The sequence below is a fragment of the Pongo pygmaeus genome, chromosome 1 (genome assembly GCF_028885625.2).
Source record: "Pongo pygmaeus isolate AG05252 chromosome 1, NHGRI_mPonPyg2-v2.0_pri, whole genome shotgun sequence".
Lineage (NCBI taxonomy): Eukaryota > Metazoa > Chordata > Mammalia > Primates > Hominidae > Pongo > Pongo pygmaeus.
This window is the reverse complement of record NC_072373.2, coordinates 94,743,001-94,758,931: the sequence shown is the minus strand read 5'-3', so window position 1 is coordinate 94,758,931 and position 15,931 is coordinate 94,743,001. Positions and strand designations below refer to the sequence as shown.

The window sequence follows — 15,931 nt, the reverse complement described above, 5'->3', positions numbered from 1 at the left end:
AGGCTGAGGCAGGAGAATTGCTTGAACCCGAGAGGCGGAGGTTGCAGTGAGCCAAGATCATGCCACTGCACTCCAGCCTGGGCGACAGAGCAAGACTCTGGCTCAAAAAAAAAAAAAAGTTAGAATGGAAACTGGGGATTCCACCTAAAAATGCAGTGTCCTTTCTCTTCTAGAACCACTACCACCCTGATGAGTCAAGCCTTTCCTTGGATCAAACCTTTACAAAAACCACTTATTATCTTGGATGTGAAAACTCCTTCTTTGGCCTTTCTGTCTCTTAGTTGGCCACATCGTCCTCTTTTTGCTGGGTCTTCTCCACCCCCACTCCCACGTCAGCAGGGGTCTTATTTCCCAGCTGTTGGGAGATGATGCCGAAGGTCTGTGGCTGTGCCCCTTGCTCCTGGCACATGGTGAGGATCACACGGTCAGCTTCCCTGTAACCCAGGTATCATGATTAATCCTAGGGAGCCACATGGATGTGGTCTGTGCTCCTTTCCAAACACACGTCATCCACCCTTACCTACCTTGTCCACAGGACAACCTTTTCCCCAGTGGAGCTGACCTTGCTGTTGTTGGCACACACTGTAGCTTCTGTGGCCTTTGGCTGCTGCTCCCCCTCTGGACCCTTGCCCTGTGTTCCACTGTCTTTAGCCAAACCCCCTCTAGGGGCTTTGGGAGAGGTCTCTGAGGTGTCAATTCCTGATGGAGATTCACGGACAGGGCACGTCCTGTCTCTTGTCTTCACCCTAGCTCTGCTTGAGGGCAGTCATCTGTCTTGAGTGTCTGGTTTCTCGGACACGTGTCTTTTCCCTGCATCTCTGGTCTTTGAGGAAACAGGACTCAGGAAGGAAGCAGGGGGTTCCACGGTACCAGTCAATTTCTCAGTTTCTGATGCATCCCAGACCAGCATCAACGCCTCTGACTCACTCACTGCCTTTTGGCCCTCACTCTCTTTCTGAAGTCTGAGGGATGCCTTGGGGCAGGAGAGAACTTCAGGCCCAACCTGGTTTCTCTTAACAGTGTACAGTACAGCTCCAGTTTTGGGGGGAAATTGAGGAGTCTCTGGTGAATGAGGTGGTGGGCCATCCAGGAGGAGCCGTTCTGTAAGAGTCACTTCTCGAGGGGATGGCAAAGTGCCCCCCACTGCCCATCCTGCTTAGGAGGAAAATAAGGATCTCAGGGTACTGTCAGGATCAAGATGCACCTAAGCACGAGAAATTACCTGTGGCCAGGTACTGTGCAAAAATTCTAATAAAAAAGAGGGGTGGGCATGGTGGTTCACACCTACAATGTCCACACTTTGGGAAGCCAAAGTGGTGGAACTGCTGGGAGTTTGAGACTAGCCTGGGCAATATGGTGAGACTCCATCTCTACAAGAAAATATAAATAATAAAAAAGTTGTGTGGAGGTGGGGGGCATAATGTCATTTATACAAAGATATAAAGTCCTACTGCCAAAGCTGAGAATGGCCCAGTCTTTAGGATGTAGATGACAGTAGATTTAGAGATAGGGAGAAGAGTTTTAGGAATAGAAACACAAGACAATGTTGAATCGTGTGAAATTTGTAGCATTTTTTTTTTTTTTTTTGAGACATATTTTTGGTCTTGTTGCCCAGGCTGGAATACAGTGGCATGATCTCAGGTCATGGCAACCTCTGCCTCCGGGGTTCAAGGGATTCTCCTACCTCAGCCTCCCAAGTAGGTGGGATTATAGGTGCTCACCACCAGGCCCAGCTAATTTTTTTTTGTATTTGTAATAGAGACGGGGTTTAACCATGTTGGCCAGGCTGGTCTTGAACTCCTGACCTCAGGTGATCCACCTGCCTTGGCCTCCCAAAGGGTTGGGATTACAGGCGTGAGCCACCGTGCCCAGCCACGCACTCAATTCTGCAAGAGGAGTGAGGCCATGGCATAGAAAAAGCCTGAACAGGAGAAGGGCTTCTTATGGGTCCATCAGTGAAAGAGGTGGTATATCCATCCCTGAAAAGGCTGTTATGTATCCAGGCTCATGGAGGTTCCTGTCTGGAGTATAGGAGAACGAGACTGAAAAACAGAAGGGCTAGGTTGGCAGATCACTCACCTGAAATAAGCATCTCTCTCTTTCTGGTGATCCTGACAGTCCTGTTCTGGGTGCCCTCATGGGGCTCCTTGCTCTTGTAGGATTTGCTGTCACAGACCTGCAGGGATGGTCTTCTGGGTCAAAGGTGTCTTGACCACCTATGCCTTTGGGGCCCACCAAAGGAAGAAGCCCTGCCTCATGCTCACCAAGTCAACCCACATGCATATCTGCTCCAACAATTTTGTTTTTTTAAGAGAAAGGGTTTCAATTGGGTGCAGTGGTACATGCCTGTAAACCCAGGTACTTGGGAGGCTGAGGTGTGAGGATCACTTGAGCCCAAGGGTTCAAGATCAGCCTGGGCAACTTAGTGAGACCCTGTCTCAAAAACAAACGAACAAAAAAAAAAAGAGGCCAGGTGTGGTGGCTCACACCTGTAATCCCAGTACTTTGGAGGCTGAGGGCAGGGATCACTTCAGGTCAGGAGTTCCAGATTAGCCTAGTGAACATGGTGAAACCCCATCTCTACTAAAAATACAAAAATTAGCGGAATGTTGTGGTGGGGGCCTGTAGTCTCAGCTACTTGGGAAGCTGAGGCACGAGAATTGCTTGAACCCAGGAGGCAGAGGTTACAGTGAGCTGAGATTGTGCCACTACCCTCCAGACTGGATGAAAGTGAGACTCCATCTCAAAAAAAAAAGAGAGAGACAAGGTCTCACAGAAAACACAAATTACCTTGCCCAGGTTGGACTGCAGTGCCTGTTTACACAGGCATGACCATAGTGGTATCCTATAGCCTCAGACTCCTGGGCTCAAGTAGTGATCTTCTGGTGTGAGCCTCCTGAGTGCCCCTTTGCCCAGCTACTGCTCCAAAGATTTTATTTTGTTTTATTTATTTATGTATTTATTTATATATTTATTTTTTGAGCTGGAGTTTCGCTCATGTTGCCCAGGCTGGAGTGCAACGGTGCGATCTCCACTCACCGAAACCTCTGCCTTCCAGGTTCAAGCGGTTCTCCTGCCTCAGCCTCCTGAGTAGCTGGGATTACAGGCATGCACCACCACGCCCGTCTAATTTTGTATTTTTAGTAGAGACAGGGTTTCTCCATGTTGTTCAGGCTGGTCTCCAACTCCCAACCTCAGGTGATCTGCCTGTCTCGGCTCCCAAATTGTTCAGATTACAGGTGTGAGCCACCACGTCCGGCCAGGGGAAGGGTATTAATACTGGATTTGATTCCTAATGATTCCACTCTCCACTCCACCCTACTGATCTCCAGCTAGGGCACTATTCCAAGCAGAGCAAGGAGGTAAGGCCCCTCCCAGGTCCCAGAACCTCCTTCGCTGAACATCCCTTCCAGGACATCCATGGCATTCCTGAGCCTGTGAAGATCAGACAGGCTCCGGTTTCAGGTAGCAATCCCTCCCTATCCCAGTGCTTTATGCTTTGGGTGAGCCTAAAAAGTCTATGCTTTTTTTCATCTCCTCCAGGAAGCCCATGAGACTCCAGAGGCAAAAAGGTATGGAGTAGGTTGGGGAAAGAGACAAGGGAAAGGCCTAAGGCCTGGAAGACAAGAGGAAGAAAGCAGGACAGGAAAGAATACCTTGGTGATCTCCTGGGGAAGGCAGTCTGCACAGCCTTGGAGGACCTTGATAATCTTCTGGTGGTGTGAGGGGTTCTCTGCAAAGCAAATCTCCAGCTGCCGAAGGAACTTGTGGCTCTTCTCAAAAGCCTGCTGCTCCTCAAACTACCAGAGTGGAAAGTGGGCAAAAGAGGAGTCATGATACAGCTAGAGCAGGACTTGAGGGTTCTAAGGATAAGAACTAGTGGACTAGGACACAAGAGATGACAAAACCCTGGTTTAAAATTCTAGTTTACAACTATTGAGATCTAATTTAAAACCCTAACCTCCATCTCCCTTGGGCCACTGGTGGGTAGCAACCCAAAGCAATTAAGATGTGAGCAACAGCTTCAAGAGATGTATATATTTCATGTTGGTTGCTGTATTATGGATGTGAAATGAGACACTCAAACTCATGTAATACTTTAGAGCTTCCATTATGAAGAATTTTCAGGCCTTGCAAGGTGGCTCATGCCTGTAATCCCACCATTTGGGAGGCCAAGGCAGGAGGATCGTTTAAGGCCAGGAGTTTGGCCGGGTGCAGTGGCTCATGCCTGTAATCCCAGCACTTTGAGAGGCCAAGGTGAGTGGATCATGAGGTCAGCAGTTCAAGACCAGCCTGGCCAAGATGGTGAAACCCCGTCTCTACTAAAAAATACAAAAAAAATTAGCTGGGCGCGGTGGCAGTCGCCTGTAATCGCAGCTACTCAGAAGGCTGGGGCAGGAGAATCACTTGAACCCGGGAGGTGGAGGTTGCAGTGAGCTGAGATCGCACCACTGCACTCTAGCCTGGGTGACAGAGCAAGACTCCATCTCAAAAAAAAAAAAAAAAAAAAAAAAAAAAAAGCCAGGAGTTCAAGACCAGCCTGGGCAACATAGCAAGACTCCATCTCTACAAAAAAACTTAAAAATTTGGCAGATGTTGTGGTGTGCACCTGTAGCCCCAGCTATTTGGGAGGCTGAGTCAGGAGGATCCCTGGGGCCTGTGTTGCCCAGGCTGGTCTCAAACTCCTGGCTACAAGGGATTCTCCCACCTCAGCCTCCTGGAGTGCTGGGATTACAGGTGTGAGCCACTGTGCATGGCCAAGACACTGTCTCTTTTTTTTTTGGGGGGGGGGTGTGGGGGGGACAAGGTCTTGCCCTTGTCACCCAGGCTGGAGTGTTAGTGGAGGAATCATGGCTCAGTGAAGCCTCAATCTCCCAGGCTCAAGCAGTCTTCCCACCTCAGCTTCCCAAGTAGCTGGGACCACAGGTGTGCACCACCACACTCGGCTAATCTTTTTATTTTTTGTAGAGGCGGGGTTTTGCTATGTTGTCCAGGCTGGCCTCGAAACCCTGAGCTCAAGCCATCCATTGGCCTTGGCCTCCCAAAATGCTGAGATTTCAGGTGTGAGCCAAAATACCCGGCTGACATTACCTCTTTATTTTTATTTTGTTATTTTTTATTTTATTTATTTTTTTTGAAGTGGAATCTCACTCTGTCGCCCAGGCTGGGGTGCAGTGGCACGATGTTGGCTCACTGCAACCTTTGCCTCTAGGGTTCAAGCGATTCTCCTGCCTCAGCCGCCCTAATAGCTGGGATTACAGGCACATGCTACCATGCCCGGCTAACTTTTGTATTTTTAGTAGAGACAGGGTTTCACCATGTTGGCCAAGCTGATCTCAAACTCCTGACCTCAGGTAATCCACCCACCTCGGCCTCCCAAAATGCTGGGATTACAGGCATGAGTCACCATGCCCGGCCTATTTTTTTATTTTTTATTTTGAGATGGAGCCTATCTCAGCTCACTGCAACCTCCGCCTCCTTGGTTCAAGTGATCCTCCTGCCTCAGCCCTGCTAGTAGCTGGGATTACAGGCACATGCCACCATACCTGGCTAATTTTTGAATTTTTATAGTAGAGATAGGGTTCCGCCATGCTGGCCAGGCTGGTCTCAAACTTCTGACCTCATGTTATCCACCCGCCTTGGCCTTCCAAAATGCTGGGATTACAGGCATGAGCCACTGCACCTGGCCTATTTTTTTTATTTTTTATTGTGGGATGGAGCTGATCTCGGCTCACTGCAACCTCTGCCTCCTGGGTTCAGGAATTCAATTCTGCCTCAGCCTCCCAAGTAGCTGGGATTACAGGCACCCACCACCATGCTGAGCTAATTAATTATCTCTTTTTTTTTTTTTCTGAGACAGAGTCTCGCTCTCTTGCCCAGCCTGGAGTGCAGTGGCACAATCTTGGCTCACTGCAACCTCCACTGGGTTCAAGTGATTCTTCTGCCTCAGCCTCCTGAGTAAATGGGATTACAGGCATGCGCCAACACACTCAGCTAATTTTGTATTTTTAGTAGAGATGGGGTTTCACCATGTTGGCCAAACTGGTCTTGAACTCCTGACCTCAAGTGATCCACCTGCCTCAGCCTCCCAAAGTCCTGGGATTACAGACGTGAGCCACCACACCCAGCCTTAATTATCTCTCTCTCTCTTTTTTTAATCCTGTTCACCTCTCTTTGGATGCTCTAGGGGCCCTCTGTAGCTGGAGCATTCAAAAGCCAGGGGTCAGGAAAGAGAATCTTGCAACTGAAATTTGATTTTGGGAAGCCTGTTGAATATGTTACAGGTTTTTTTGTTTTTTTGAGACGGAGTTTTGCTCTTGTTGCCCAGGCTGAAGTGCTGTGGCACAATCTCAGCTCACTGCACCCTCCGCCTCCCAGGCTCAATCTATTCTCCTGCCTCAGCCTCTTGAGTAGCTGGGATTACAGGCATGTGCCACCATGCCCAGCTAATTTTGTATTTTTAGTAGAGACGGGGTTTCCCCATGTTGGTCAGGCTGGTCTCAAACTCGCGACCTCAGGTGATCCACCTGCCTCAGCCTCCCAAAGTGCTGGGATTATAGGTGTGAGCCACCATGACTGGCCCTTACAGGTTTAAAACTCTTGATATTATGAAATAGAATTTCAGATTACCATAAGTCATTCGTTTTGCCAAAAGGATGACTCAAAAATTTGAAAAAGCAAAACGCTTTGATTAGCCTTTACTATTACATAAAAATCCTGTTCAAGAGAGAAAGCCAAATTTTACCCTTGCATAAGTCTGCTATTAATGTTAACCCCAATTTTAATGAAATCCTATAGACAATTCTATTTAATCTTTTTTTTTTTTTTTTTTTTTTTTTTTTTTTTTTTTGCAGTGGCAAGATTTATTAAAGTGAAAGTAAAGTTTCCACATGGTGGAAGGGGACCTGAAAGGGTTGCCATTTTTGGCTTGGGTGTCTTATGCTTATATCCCCTTATGATCCTTCCCCTTTTTCTTTTTCTGTCCTATAGAATTAGCTTATTTTCTATCCGCTTGTGGGTAGGTGGGCGTGATTGGTTAAAAACATCAGGCTGTGGCTAGAGCTTAAACTCCCTATATGATTGGTTGAAGGTTCAATCCCTTAGTTTGCAGCTATGACTCATTTTGGCTTAGGGGAAAGTTCCCTTAGGGAAGTCCCTATTGACCCAGGAAGTCCAGCCAACTTAGCCACTTAGTCCCTCAGTCCCTCCTCTCAAAAGGAAAGCCCAAGTGCTGTTGGGAAGTTGGGCGACAATCATTCTAGCTACTTCCTGCTTAACTGGGGCGTAGAAGGGGCTCTGCAGTTGAGGCTTCCTCAGGAGGGGAGTCTTCAGTGTCATGGTGCAAGAACAGGTTGGTGGGTCGGTCTAGGGGTCCTCGATGGCAGGGGCTAGTGGTGGTCATTTGGGGCTCCATTTGTAGAATCATTTGCAGTTTCATGGATTCTATTCTGGAAGAGACAAATTTTACAAGGAAGTTAAAAATGCAGGGTCCAAAGATAAGCAACATCACAATAGCCACCAAGGGTCCCAAGAAGGGGAGAAGCCAGGGCATCCATTGGTTGACAATACTCCAAAGTCCTGTGTCTTGGAGCTCTTGTGCCTGGCACTGTATCTGGTCTCGAAGCTCCTTAACCTTTTTGGTGACAATTCTGTATTGATTAACAAAATAGTAACACTCTTCTAGAAAAAGACAGTTTCCATCTCTTTCAGCTTTAATAAATTTAATGCTTTCCAATTCTGGAGGGCTACTCCTGCTAAAGAGTTAAGCTAGCTTTGTAAGGTGACCAGTGAATCTGCAACTCGTTCCATGTCATCATTTAACTCTTGTGATAATTTGTAATACGTTGGAGTGATCAGACCCAGCACCAGGCTGTGGGGGCTACGAAGTCCGGCAGAGTCAAAGGAATGAGACGAGACAAGTTAAGAGAGCAAAAAGTGGGACCAGGGGGCCAACGCTAGTATGGAGGCTATGAAGGCCCTGAGCTCTTGAAGCCCGCACTGTTTATTGGTGATCAAACAAAGAAGCAGGTGGTGAGGATGTGGGGGTTGAAAGAAAGCAGTGTATCAAGCGCGTGGTCTACAGCTGTGACAGTTTAGCATTTTCTTTGAAGCATATGGAACATGCTCTGCTACTTGAGATAATGGGGAACATGTTCTTCTAATTTAAGGTACAATCGATCTATGAGCCTGGGAGGGCCAGAAGCAAGGAGCCAGCAAGTCTAGACACATTCCAGAGGCCACAAGGGGTTTTATGCCCTGAGCCCTGGATTCCATTCAAGCCACGAGGGGTTTTATGCCCTCGGCTTAGAGTGTGGTGCAGCAGGGCAGCCTTCCACCCTTTGGCACAGAGCTTGGTGTTCCAAAGGCCACAAAGGGTTTTAGACCCTGGACCCTGGACATGTTCCAAGACTCTTTTACACTATGTCAGACATGCAAGCCCTGCCTCAGCTTTTTTCCCAACATTCAGCTTTTCCCCAACAGTAATAGAATTGGGTGAAGGTGGTAATGCCTCCAATGCCAGTTCCTAGTCCTCCTAGTATCCCAGCCCCAAAAATGAATGGCAGGACAGTCGAGGTATGCTGAGACACTGGGTTTGACAGATCTTTAAAGGCAAATAAAAATTGCGAGTCAGGATGCAGAGGGATGCAGAAGAAAGTGTCCGTAAGATCTAGGACTGTAAACCATTCTGCTTCCTCTGGTATCTGGGAGAGTAGAGTATAAGGATTAGGTACAACTGGATTATTGGGAACAAGCCCCTCCAAATCTGGCCATAAACTGGCCCCAAAACTGGCCATAAACAAAATATCTGCAGCACTGTGACATGTTCATGATGGCAATAAAGCCCACACTGGAAGGTTATGGGTTTACTGGAATGAGGGCAAGGAATACCTGGCCCGCCCAGGGCGGAAAACCACTTAAAGGCATTCTTAAGCCACAAACAATAGCATGAGCGATCTGTGCCTTAAGGACATGCTCCTGCTGCAGTTAACTAGCCCAACCTATTCCTTTAATTCGGCCCATGGCTTCATTTCCCATAAGGGATACTTTTAGTTAATTTAATATCTATAGAAACAATGCTAATGACTGGCTTGTTGTTAATAAATACGTGGGTAAATCTCTGTTCAGGGCTCTCAGCTCTGAAGGCTGTGAGACCCCTGATTTCCCACTTCACACCTCTATATTTCTGTGGGTGTGTCTTTAATTCCTCTAGTGCCACTGGGTTAGGGTCTCCCTGACCGAGTTGGTCCTGGCACTGGATACAGGGGAACAACTGCCTCAATGATAATTCAGAGGTCTTTCACTAACCTCCACTGTCTGTTGGGTTTTTGTATGCCTAGAATAGGACTGTTGCCTGGGCTGTTGCATGGCTTTACTAATCTCTGTGCTTTTAGGTCTTTGACAATCTTTTGTAATCCTTGTTGGGCTTCTGGTCAGAGGGGGTACTGCTTTGATAAGGAAAGGAAGTAAGATCCTTTAATTTAACTTGAACTGGACAAGCATTTTTTGCTTGTCCATATTGCTCTTGCTCTTCCTCTGCCCAGACTTCAGGATTAACTCCCTCCTTGAGTAGGGCAGCAAACAGGTATTCCTTTTCTTATATTCAATTATATAATGGCCCCTGCTTTAGCTAATATGTTTCTCCCTAGTAAAGGAGTAGGGCTCTCAGGCATAACAAGAAAGGCATGTGAGAATAATAAGGTTCCCCAGTCACAACTTAGGGGGTGGGAGAAATACCTAGTGACTGAGTGTCCTAAGACGCCTTTGATGGTGAACGACCTGGAGGATAGTTGTCCGGGACAGAAGAGTAAAACTGACAAGGCCACGCCAGTGTCCAGGAGGAAGTTAGTTTCCTGGTCCTCACTGGTTAAGCTTACCTGGGGCTCTGTGATGGTGATGGCATGGGCTGGTGCCTGCCTTGGGCACCCTCAGTCTTGTTGTTGGACCATCTAGTTAGTGGCCTCTGGCCCAGAGGACCTTCACTGTCAGGGGCAGTGTGCCTTCCAGGGATCTCCCTGGCACAAGGGACATGGACAAGGGGGCGGCTTATTGTTGTTTGGGCAGTCCTTTTTGAAGTGACCTTGTAAGCCACACTGATAACAAGCCCTGTTAGGCGGGTTGCCTGCCCAACCTTTCTTTTTTTCAGAGCCACTGAAGCTCGTCTGCCTGAGAGCCATGACTAAGGTGGTGGCCTTTTTCGTCTCGTCTATCTCGTTCAGCCTGCTACTCCTGATCCCTATGATAAAACAATGAAGTTGCCAAATTCAATAGAGTTTCCAAATTTTGCTCGGGGCCCAGGGCAGACTTTTGAAGTTTTTTTCTAATGTCTGCAGCTGACTGAGTGATAAACTTATCCTTTAAAATTAGCTGGGCTTCAATAGAGTCAGGTGACAAAGAGGTATGCTTTCTCTTAATGCCTCCCTTAGCCTCTCTAAAAATGCCGTAGGGTTTTCTTCCTTTCCCTGCGTTACGGTGGACATCATTGAGTAATTCATTGGCTTTTTTCTGGTCTTTCTTAATCCCTCTAGTATACAAGTCAGTAAATGCCTGCGACTCCAGTCTCCATGCTCCGAATCGAGGTCCCAATGGGGATCCACACTGGGGATCCACACTGGGAACCTCCTGTTGGCCTGTGGTGAATTGTTCCCTTTCTTCTGATGTTGTTTTATCATTTACCTGGCTTAGGTACCAGAGATCCCCAAACTCCTGGGCCGCAGCTAAGGTGGCCTCTTTTTTGTTAGGAGTTAATGTTTGACCTAAAAACAACAGAATATCTCTCCATGCTAAATCAAAAGATTGTCCTAATCCCTGTAAGACGTCTATGTATCCATCAGGATTATCTGAGAATTTTCCTAGGTCCAGTTTGATCTGTTTTAAGCCTGAGAGGGAAAAGGGGACATGTACTCGTGCTAAGACAAAGTCTCCTCCTCCTCCCACGGCTTGGAGGGGGCACAATCGAGGTCCATTGGTGCCTTTCAGTTCCTTGACTATCTTTTTGTCTGGTTCCTTTTGGGCTGATAGGGCCAAAGGAGAATCCTTACTAGTGGGATGGGGAGCCATGGGGAGACCTGGGTATGGGGATAGGATTTGAGGACCCCCAGTAGGATGTAAATTACAGTTTTTACATAATTGTGGGTTATCCCTTAGTGAGAAAAAAACCTGTAGATATGGCACTTCACTCCATTTGCCCTCTTGTTTACAAAAGAGATCTAGCTGTAGGATGGTATTATAGTTTACACTTCCCTCGGGTGGCCATGTCTCTCCTCCAGAAAGAGGACACTGTGGCCAGGTGGTGCTGCATAAAAATATAAGTCACTTCTTCTTCAGCGTTTGAGGGTCAAATTGGTCCCAGTTATCCAGAATACACCTCAGGAGTGGCTTCGCTTTTGAAGGAACGTCTCCCATCTGAAAGGAGAACATAGGAGTGCCCACACCTCTAGTCATCCCCTAGTGAGCACTAGCCCTAGGGCGTCCCCTATGGTTCTAGTGTCCTTTTCTTTCCAGGGTGCTCAATCACCCATGGAACCCTGCTTAATGAATTTAATTGTGCTTACCGACACAGCAGTTTTGCCTGCACTTGTTTCCTGTCCTTTTTTAGCCACAAAGAAAGGGGTCCTGGGCTGCCGGATTTTGTGGCTCCTTAACAGCATGCCCACAATTGCCTTTGCATCTGCAAGTGGGTCTTAGGTTCGGGGTGTATTTAGAGACCAGGCACCAGTTAGCATATTTCTGGGCTTGGAGCTGTCCCAGCAAGATAAATTCCTTGAAAATGGCACTAAAGCACAACAGTTTTAGGGAAGACAGCAGCAAATTGGAGGACCAAAGTTGGAACAGTGCTTTTCATACCTGAATCTTCTGTCCCCTATTTGCCCTCCTAAGAATATTCATTGACCTTTGGACTTGAATCAGGGGACCTATTGTCTATTATATTGTTTTTGGCCCATAATTATGACTGCTTCAAGTGGAGAAGTTCTACAGTTCTAATCGCTGATTCCAGACAGGAAAGGTGGTAATTAAAGGAGTCTCTACAATCTGGAGTAAGTTTAGGGCAACAAAAGGAAAAATGTCCTAGGCCTTCTATCAGCCACTGACATGCCTTTTGATGTTCCAGATAGTACCTAGGGTAAGGTTATGAGGGACAGGTCCTGTATAAGTACATTTTTTTTTTTTTTTAATTTAACAGAGTTTATTTGAGGCAAGAACAATTCATGAATGGGACAGCACTGAGAACCAGAAGAGAGGTTCAGAGAACTCTGCCCAGCAGTGTAAGCAGTAAGCTGTTTTGTGGTTTTTTTTTTTTTATTAAGTATTTATTGATCATTCTTGGGTGTTTCTAGGAGAGGGGGATGTGGCAGGGTTATAGGATAATAGTGGAGAGAAGGTCAGGAGATAAACACATGAACAAAGGTCTCTGGTTTTCCTAGGCAGAGGTCCCTGCGGCCTTCTGCAGTGTTTGTGCCCCTGGGTACTTGAGGTTAGGGAGTGGTGATGACTCTTAAAGAGCATGCTGCCTTCAAGCATCTGTTTAACAAAGCACATCTTGCACCGCCCTTAATCCATTTAACCCTGAGTTGACACAGCACGTTTCAGAGAGCATGGGGCTGGGGGAAAGGCCATAGATCAACAGCATCCCAAGGCAGAAGAATTTCTCCTCCCAGACAGGGCGGCCTGGCAGAGGCACTCCTCACTTTCCAGATGGGGCGGCCGGGCAGAGGCGCTCCTCACTTCCTAGACGGGGCGGCCTGGCAGAGGCGCTCCTCACATCCCAGACGATGGGTGGCTGGGTAGAGGTGCTCCTCACCTCCCAGACGGGGTGGCCGGGCAGAGGCGCTCCTCACTTCCCAGACAGGGCGGCCGGGCAGAGGCGCTCCTCACTTCCTCCCAGACGGGGTGGCAGCCAGGCAGAGGCGCTCCTCACCTCCCAGACGGGGTGGCCGGGCAGAGGTGCTCCTCACCTCCCAGACGATGGGCGGCCAGGCAGAGGCGCTCCTCACTTCCCAGACGCGGTGGCCGGGCAGAGGCGCTCCTCACTTCCCAGAGGGGGCGGCCGGGCAGAGGCGCTCCTCACTTCCCAGACGGGGCGGCCGGGCAGAGGCGCTCCTCACTTCCTCCCAGACGGGGTGGCAGCCAGGCAGAGGTGCTCCTCACCTCCCAGACGGGGTGGCCGGGCAGAGGCGCTCCTCACCTCCCAGACGATGGGCAGCCAGGCAGAGGCGCTCCTCACTTCCCAGACGGGGTGGCCGGGCAGAGGCGCTCCTCACTTCCCAGAGGGGGCGGCCGGGCAGAGGCGCTCGTCACTTCCCTGATGGGGTGGCTGGGCAGAGGCGCTCCTCACTTCCCAGAGGGGGCGACCGGGCAGAGGTGCTCCTCACTTCCCAGACGGGGTGGCCGGGTAGAGGCGCTCCTCACTTCCCAGACGGGGCGGCCGGGCAGAGGCGCTCCTCACTTCCTCCCAGACGGGGTGGAGGCCAGGCAGAGGCCTCCTCACCTCCCAGACGGGGCGGCCGGGCAGAGGTGCTCCTCATCTCCCAGACGGGATGGCCAGGCAGAGGCGCTCCTCACTTCCTCCCAGATGGGGTGGCGGCTGGGCAGAGGCACTCCTCACCTCCCAGACAGGGCGGCCAGGCAGAGGCGCTCCTCACCTCCCAGACGTTGGGCGACCCGGCAGAGGTGCTCCTCACCTCCCAGACGTTGGGCAACCCGGCAGAGGTGCTCCTCATCTCCCAGATGGGGCGGCCGGGCAGAGGCGCTCTTCACTTCCCAGACGGGGCGGCCGGGCAGAGGCGCTCCTCACTTCCTCCCAGATGGGGTGGCAGCCGGGCAGAGGCGCTCCTCACCTCCCAGACGGGGTGGCCGGGCAGAGGTGCTCCTCACCTCCCAGACGGGGCGACCGGGCAGAGGCGCTCCTCACTTCCCAGACGGGGCGGCCGGGCAGAGGCGCTCCTCACATCCCAGACAATGGGCGGCCGGGCAGAGACGCTCCTCACTTCCCATACGGGATGGCAGCCAGGCAGAGGCGCTCCTCACTTCCCAGACGATGGGCAGCCAGGCAGAGACACTCCTCACTTCCTAGACGGGGTGGCAGCGGGGCAGAGGCTGTAATCTTAGCACTTTAGGAGGCCAAGGCAGGCGGCTGGGAGGTGGAGGTTGTAGCGAGCCGAGATCACGTCACTGCACTCCAGCCTGAGCAACATTGAGCACTGAGTGAGCGAGACTCCGTCTGCAATCCCAGCACCTTGGGAGGCCGAGGCGGGCAGATCACTCGAGGCCAGGAGCTGGAGACCAGCGCGGTTAACACAGCGAAACCCCGTCTCCACCAAAAATACAAAAACCATTCAGGCGTGGCGGCGCGCGCCTGCAATCCCAGGCACTCGGCAGGCCGAGGCAGGAGAATCACAGGAGCCTGAGGCAGGGAGGTTGCAGCGAGCCAAGATCACGGCAGTACAGTCCAGCTTCGGCAACAGAGGGAGACCGAAAAAAGGAGAGGGAGACTGAAGAAAGGGAGAAAGGGAGAGGGAGAAAGGGAGAAAGGGAGAAAGGGAGAAAGGGAGAAAGGGAGAAAGGGAGAGGGAGAGGGAGCTGTATAAGTATATTGATATGCATTTGCATAAGAATAAGCCTGGGGACATCATGGGCAAAGGTCTTTGGATTACCTCCCCACTCGACTTAGGCTCCTAGCCAAAAGATTCTTAGACTCAAGGTAGAAAAGATCTTAGAGGATAGGACCTCAAGAAAGTCTTCTCTGAGGACGTTAGGACCCAGGAGGCATGGGTCAGAAAAGGCAGGGAATGCACGCATGGGCAGCTGCAGTGTAGAGGCTTCTCACTGTGCCATGATCTCAACTGGGTCAGTGCCAGGAGTTCGGGATGATGGTTTTCCACCTCTAGCCAGCCCTTGGCTTTTCCCAGGAAAGGTAGAGAAAGGTGGACCTGGTTCCAGGCAAACCAACACTCCCAGCCCAGAGGGCCGGGAGTTGTTCCAGAGCCCTTTCCCAGAGAGCCTCACACCTGTGTCTTAAGTCTGGTGGCTGTGCTTGTCACTTTTTTTTTTTTTGAGACGGAGTCTTGCTCTGTTGCCCAGGCTGGAGTGCAGTGGTGCAATCTCTGCTCACTGCAAGCTCTGCCTCCTGGGTTCCTGCCAATCTCCTGCCTCAGCCTCCCGAGTACCTGGGACTACAGGTGCCCACCACCACGCCTGGCTAATATTTTATTTTTTGTATTTTTAGTAGAGATGAGGTTTCACTGTGTTAGCCAGGATGGTCTCAATCTCCTGACCTCGTGATCCACCCGCCTTGGCCTCCCAAAGTGCTGCAATTACAGGTGTGAGCCACCGCGCCTGGCCGCTTGTCACATTTAAATGGCTAACAGGTGCCTGGTGTTTTCCTCCAATTTCTAATGAGAAGATAGAACAGAATAGCAAGCAAAAGGGGTCCAATGTTACTCACTGCTTTGGAGAAATCCTGGATGTGTCCCCGGAAATGAGATGAGAAGTATTCTCCTGATCAAAGGTCTTTTCTTGATTGAAGGGTTCCTGGTTTCACAGGCTTCAAGGAAAGAAGGCATGGACCTCAGCAGCGAGTGTTACAGCTCCATTAGAGAAACATGCGGACCCAAAGAGTGTGCGATGGCAAGATTTCTTAAAGTGAAAGTGAAAGTAAAGTGAAAGTGAAAGTAAAGCTTCCACATGGTGGAAGGGGACCCAGAAGGGTTGCCCAATTCTTTTTTTTTTGAGACGGAGTCTCGCTCTGTCACCCAGGCTGGAGTGCAGTGACGCAATCTCGGCTCACTGCAAGCTGCACCTCCTGGGTTCACGCCATTCTCCGGCCTCAGCCTCTTGAGTAGCTGGGATTACAGGTGCCAGCCACCACGCCTGGCTAATTTTTTGTATTTTTAGTAGAGATGGGTTTCACCATGTTAACCAGGATTGTCTCAAT

The 15,931-nt window shown here is 49.9% G+C and overlaps 1 pseudogene; it reads right to left on the bottom strand.

The window, feature by feature from the left end:
* Positions 1-252: 252 nt before the first annotated feature.
* Positions 253-11,648, bottom strand: LOC134739525 (GON-4-like protein; annotated as a pseudogene).
* Between the last annotated feature and the right edge of the window lie 4,283 nt (positions 11,649-15,931).